This window comes from Procambarus clarkii, chromosome 42 (genome assembly GCF_040958095.1).
Source record: "Procambarus clarkii isolate CNS0578487 chromosome 42, FALCON_Pclarkii_2.0, whole genome shotgun sequence".
Lineage (NCBI taxonomy): Eukaryota > Metazoa > Arthropoda > Malacostraca > Decapoda > Cambaridae > Procambarus > Procambarus clarkii.
Genome location: NC_091191.1, coordinates 29,879,045 through 29,886,670, shown reverse-complemented (window position 1 = coordinate 29,886,670; position 7,626 = coordinate 29,879,045).

Here is a 7,626-nt window from a genome sequence, read left to right as displayed (position 1 = left end):
CCTAACCTAACCAACCAACCTAACCAACCAACCTAACCTAACCTAACCAACCAACCAACCTAACCAACCAACCAAACCAACCAACCTAACCTAACCAACCAACCTAACCAACCAACCTAACCTAACCAACCAACCTAACCTCAGCAACCTAACGTGAGCAACCTAACCGACCTAACCTAACCATCCAACCTAACCAACCAACCTAACCTAACCAACCAACCTAACCTGAGCAACCTAACCTGAGCAACCTAACCAACCAACCAACCTAACCTAACCAACCAACCTAACCAACCAACCTAACCTAACCAACCAACCTAACCAACCAACCTAACCTAACCAACCAACCTAACCAACCAACCTAACCTAACCAACCAACCTAACCAACCAACCTAACCTAACCAACCAACCTAACCAACCAACCTAACCTAACCAACCACCCTAACCTGAGCAACCTAACCTGAGCAACCTAACCTGAGCAACCTAACCTAACCAACCAACCTAACCTAACCAACCAACCAACCTAACCTGAGCAACCTAACCTGAGCAACCTAACCTGAGCAACCTAACCTGAGCAACCTAACCTGAGCAACAAAACCTGAGCAACCTAACCTGAGCAACCTAACCTGAGCAACCTAACCTGAGCAACCTAACCTGAGCAACCTAACCTGAGCAACCTAACCTGAGCAACCTAACCTGAGCAACCAAACCTGAGCAACCTAACCTGAGCAACCTAACCTGAGCAACCTAACCTGAGCAACCTAACCTGAGCAACCAAACCTGAGCAACCTAACCTGAGCAACCTAACCTGAGCAACCTAACCAACCAACCTAACCTAACCAACCAACCAACCTAACCAACCAACCAACCTAACCTAACCAACCAACCTAACCAACCAACCAACCTAACCAACCAACCAACCTAACCAACCTAACCAACCAACTTACCTAACCAACCAACCTAACCAACCAACCAACCTAACCTAACCAACCAACTTACCTAACCAACCAACTTACCAAACCAACCAACCAACCTAACCAACCAACCAACCTAACCAACCGACCTAACCAACCAACCTAACCTAACCAACCTAACCTAACCAACCAACCAACCTAACCAACCAACCAACCTAACCAACCTAACCAACCAACTTACCTAACCAACCAACCTAACCAACCAACCTAACCTAACCAACCAACCAACCTAACCAACCGACCTAACCAACCAACCTAACCTAACCAACCTAACCTAACCAACCAACCAACCAACCTAACCAACCAACCTAACCTAACCAACCTAACCAACCTAACCAACCAACCAACCAACCAACCTAACCAACCAAACCTAACCAACCAACGTAACCTAACCAACCTAACCTAACCAACCGACCTAACCAACCAACCTAACCTAACCAACCAACCAACCTAACCAACCAACCTAACCAACCAACCTAACCTAACCAACCAACCTAACCAACCAACCTAACCTAACCAACCAACCTAACCTGAGCAACCAAACCTGAGCAACCTAACCTGAGCAACCTAACCTGAGCAACCTAACCTGAGCAACCTAACCTGAGCAACCAAACCTGAGCAACCTAACCTGAGCAACCTAACCTGAGCAACCTAACCAACCAACCTAACCTAACCAACCAACCAACCTAACCAACCAACCAACCTAACCTAACCAACCAACCTAACCAACCAACCAACCTAACCAACCAACCAACCTAACCAACCTAACCAACCAACTTACCTAACCAACCAACCTAACCAACCAACCAACCTAACCTAACCAACCAACCTATCCAACCAACCTTAGCTATCTAACCTAACCAACCAACCTATCCAACCAACCTTAGCTATCTAACCTAACCAACCAACCTAACCAACCAACCTAAGCAACCAACCTAAGCAACCAACCTAAGCAACCTAACCTAACCAACCTAACTTAACTAACCAACCTAACCAACCAACCTAACCAACCTAACAAACCAACCTAACTAACCAACCAACCTAACCAACCAACCTAACCAACCAACCTAAGCTATCTAACCTAACCAACCAACCTATCCAACCAACTTTAGCTATCTAACCTAACCAACCAACCTAAGCTATCTAACCTAACCAACCAACCTAAGCTATCTAACCTAACCAAGCAACCTTACCAAGCTACCTAACCAACCAACCTAACCAAGCAACCTAACCAAGCAACCTAACCAACAAACCTAACCAACCAACCTAACCAAAGAACCTAATCAACCAACCTATCCAAGCAACCTAACGAACCAACCTAACCTAACCTAACCAACCAACCCAACCTAACCTAACCAACGTAACCAACCATCCTAACCAACGTAACCAACCAACGTAACCAACCTAACCTAACCTAACCAACCAACTAACCTAACCAACCTAACCTAACCTAACCAACCAACTAACCTAACCAACCAACCAACCTAACCAACGTAACCAACCAACCTACCCAACGTAACCAACCTAAGCAACCAACCTAAGCAACCTAACCTAACCAACCTAACCTAACCAACCTAACCTAACCAACCAAACTAACCAACCAACCAACCTAACCAACCTAACAAACCAACCTAACTAACCAACCAACCTAACCAAACAACCTAAGCTCTCTAACCTATCCAACCAACCTTAGCTATCTAACCTAACCAACCAACCTAAGCTATCTAACCTAACCAACCAACCTAAGCTATCTAATTTAACCAACCAACCTAAGCTATCTAACCTAACCAAGCAGCCTAATCAACCAAGCTAACCAAGCAACCTAACCAACCTAACCTAACCAACCTAACCTAACCTAACCAACCAAACTAACCTAACCTAACCAACCAACCAACCTAACCAACGTAACCAACCAACCTAACCAACGTGACCAACCAACCTAACCAATGTAATAATGTAACCGACCTAACCAACCAACCAACCTAACCAACCAACCTAACCAACCAACCAACCTAACCAACCAACCTAATCAACCAACCTAAGCTATCTAACCAACCAACCTAACTAACCAACCAACCTAACCAACGTAAACTATCTAACCTAACCAACCAACGTAACTAACCTAACCAACCAACCTAAGCTATCTAACCTAACCAACCAACCTAACCTAACCTAACCAACCAACCCAACCTAACCTAACCAACCAACCAACCAACGTAACCAACCAACCTAACCAACCAACCTAACCAACCAACTTAATCAATCTAACCTAACCAACCAACCTAACCAACCAACCTAAGCAATCTAACCTAACCAACCAACCTAACCAACCAACCTAACCAACCAACCTAAGCAATCTAACCTAACCAACCAACCTAACCAACCAACCTAACTAACCAACCTAACCAACCAACTTAATCTATCTAACCTAACCAACCAACCTAACCAACCAACTTAAGCTATCTAACCTAACCAACCAACCTAACCAACCAACCTAACCAACCAACCTAACCAACCAACCTAACTAACCTAACCAACCAACTTAAGCTATCTAAGCTAACCAACCAACTTAAGCTATCTAACCTAACGAACCAACCTAACCAACCTAAGCAACCTAACCTAACCAACCAACCTAAGCTATCTAACCTAACCAACCAACCTAACCAACCTAACCTAACCTATCCAACCAACCTAAGCAACCTAACCCAACCAACCTAACCTAACCAACCAACCTAACCTAACCAACCTAACCAACCTAACCAACCTAACCAACCTAAGCAATGTAACCTAACCTAATGTAACCTGAGCAACCTAACCTGAGCAACCTAACCAACCTAACCTAACCAACCAACCTAACCTGAGCAACCTAACCTGAGCAACCTAACCTGAGCAACCTAACCTGAGCAACCTAACCTGAGCAACCTAACCTGAGCAACCTAACCTAACCAACCAACCTAACCAACCAACCTAACCTAACCAACCAACCAACCTAACCAACCAACCAAACCAACCAACCTAACCTAACCAACCAACCTAACCAACCAACCTAACCTAACCAACCAACCTAACCTCAGCAACCTAACGTGAGCAACCTAACCGACCTAACCTAACCATCCAACCTAACCAACCAACCTAACCTAACCAACCAACCTAACCTGAGCAACCTAACCTGAGCAACCTAACCAACCAACCAACCTAACCTAACCAACCAACCTAACCAACCAACCTAACCTAACCAACCAACCTAACCAACCAACCAACCTAACCTAACCAACCAACCTAACCAACCAACCTAACCTAACCAACCAACCTAACCAACCAACCTAACCTAACCAACCAACCTAACCAACCAACCTAACCTAACCAACCAACCTAACCTGAGCAACCTAACCTGAGCAACCTAACCTGAGCAACCTAACCTAACCAACCAACCTAACCTAACCAACCAACCAACCTAACCTGAGCAACCTAACCTGAGCAACCTAACCTGAGCAACCTAACCTGAGCAACCTAACCTGAGCAACAAAACCTGAGCAACCTAACCTGAGCAACCTAACCTGAGCAACCTAACCTGAGCAACCTAACCTGAGCAACCTAACCTGAGCAACCTAACCTGAGCAACCAAACCTGAGCAACCTAACCTGAGCAACCTAACCTGAGCAACCTAACCTGAGCAACCTAACCTGAGCAACCAAACCTGAGCAACCTAACCTGAGCAACCTAACCTGAGCAACCTAACCAACCAACCTAACCTAACCAACCAACCAACCAACCTAACCAACCAACCAACCTAACCTAACCAACCAACCTAACCAACCAACCAACCTAACCAACCAACCAACCTAACCAACCTAACCAACCAACTTACCTAACCAACCAACCTAACCAACCAACCAACCTAACCTAACCAACCAACTTACCTAACCAACCAACTTACCAAACCAACCAACCAACCTAACCAACCAACCAACCTAACCAACCGACCTAACCAACCAACCTAACCTAACCAACCTAACCTAACCAACCAACCAACCTAACCAACCAACCAACCTAACCAACCTAACCAACCAACTTACCTAACCAACCAACCTAACCAACCAACCTAACCTAACCAACCAACCAACCTAACCAACCGACCTAACCAACCAACCTAACCTAACCAACCTAACCTAACCAACCAACCAACCAACCTAACCAACCAACCTAACCTAACCAACCTAACCAACCAACCAACCAACCAACCTAACCAACCAAACCTAACCAACCAACCTAACCTAACCAACCTAACCTAACCAACCGACCTAACCAACCAACCAACCGACCTAACCAACCAACCAACCTAACCAACCAACCTAACCTAACCAACCAACCAACCTAACCAACCAACCTAACCAACCAACCTAACCTAACCAACCAACCTAACCAACCAACCTAACCTAACCAACCAACCTAACCTGAGCAACCAAACCTGAGCAACCTAACCTGAGCAACCTAACCTGAGCAACCTAACCTGAGCAACCTAACCTGAGCAACCAAACCTGAGCAACCTAACCTGAGCAACCTAACCTGAGCAACCTAACCAACCAACCTAACCTAACCAACCAACCAACCTAACCAACCAACCAACCTAACCTAACCAACCAACCTAACCAACCAACCAACCTAACCAACCAACCAACTTAACCAACCTAACCAACCAACTTACCTAACCAACCAACCTAACCAACCAACCAACCTAACCTAACCAACCAACTTACCTAACCAACCAACTTACCAAACCAACCAACCAACCTAACCAACCAACCAACCGACCTAACCAACCAACCTAACCTAACCAACCTAACCTAACCAACCAACCAACCTAACCAACCAACCAACCTAACCAACCTAACCAACCTAACCAACCAACTTACCTAACCAACCAACCTAACCAACCAACCTAACCTAACCAACCAACCTAACCAACCGACCTAACCAACCAACCTAACCTAACCAACCTAACCTAACCAACCAACCAACCTAACCAACCAACCTAACCTAACCAACCTAACCAACCTAACCAACCAACCAACCAACCAACCGACCTAACCAACCAAACCTAACCAACCAACCTAACCTAACCAACCTAACCTAACCAACCGACCTAACCAACCAACCAACCAACTGACCTAACCAACCAACCTAACCAACCAACCTAACCAACCAACCTAACCTAACCAACCAACCAACCTAACCAACCAACCTAACCAACCAACCTAACCTAACCAACCAACCTAACCAACCAACCTAACCTAACCAACCAACCTAACCTGAGCAACCTAACCTGAGCAACCTAACCTGAGCAACCTAACCAACCAACCTAACCAACCTAACCAACCAACCAACCTAACCAACCAACCAACCTAACCAACCAACCTAACCAACCAACTTACCTACCCAACCAACCTAACCAACCAACCTAACCAACCAACCTAACCTAACCAACAAACCAACCTAACCAACCGACCTAACCAACCAACCTAACCTAACCAACCTAACCTAACCAACCAACCAACCTAACCAACCGACCTAACCAACCAACCTAACCAACCAACCAACCTAACCAACCAACCAACCGACCTAACCAACCAACCGAACCAACCAACCTAACCAACCAACCAATTAACCAACCTAACCAACCGACCTAACCAACCAACCTAACCTAACCAACCTAACCTAACCAACCAACCAACCTAACCAACCAACCAACCAACCAACCAACCGACCTAACCAACCAACCGAACCAACCAACCAACCAACCTAACCAACCAACCAACCTAACCAACCGACCTAACCAACCAACCTAACCTAACCAACCTAACCTAACCAACCAACCAACCTAACCAACCGACCTAACCAACCAACCTAACCAACCAACCAACCAACCAACCGACCTAACCAACCGACCTAACCAACCAACCGACCTAACCAACCAACCGACCTAACCAACCAACCTAACCAACCAACCAACCTAACCAACCAACCTAACCAACCAACCGACCTAACCAACCAACCTAACCAACCAACCTAACCAACCAACCTAACCTAACCTGAGCAACCTAACCTGAGCAACCTAACCTGAGCAACCAAACCTGAGCAACCTAACCTGAGCAACCTAACCTGAGCAACCTAACCAACCTAACCTAACCAACCAACCTAACCTAACCAACCAACCTAACCAACCAACCAACCTAACCAACCAACCAACCTAACCTAACAACCTAACCTAACCAACCAACCTAACCTAACCAACCAACCTAACCAACCAACCAACCTAACCAACCAACCTAACCAACCAACCAACCTAACCAACCGACCTAACCAACCAACCGACCTAACCAACCAACCGACCTAACCAACCAACCGACCTAACCAACCAACCTAACCAACCAACCTAACCTAACCAACCAACCTAACCTAACCAACCTAACCTAACCAACCAACCAACCTAACCAACCAACCAACCTAACCAACCAACCAACCTAACCAACCAACCAACCAACCAACCGACCTAACCAACCAAACCTAACCAACCAACCTAACCTAACCTAACCAACCGACCTAACCAACCAACCTAACCAACCAACAAACCGACCTAACCAACCAACCGACCTAA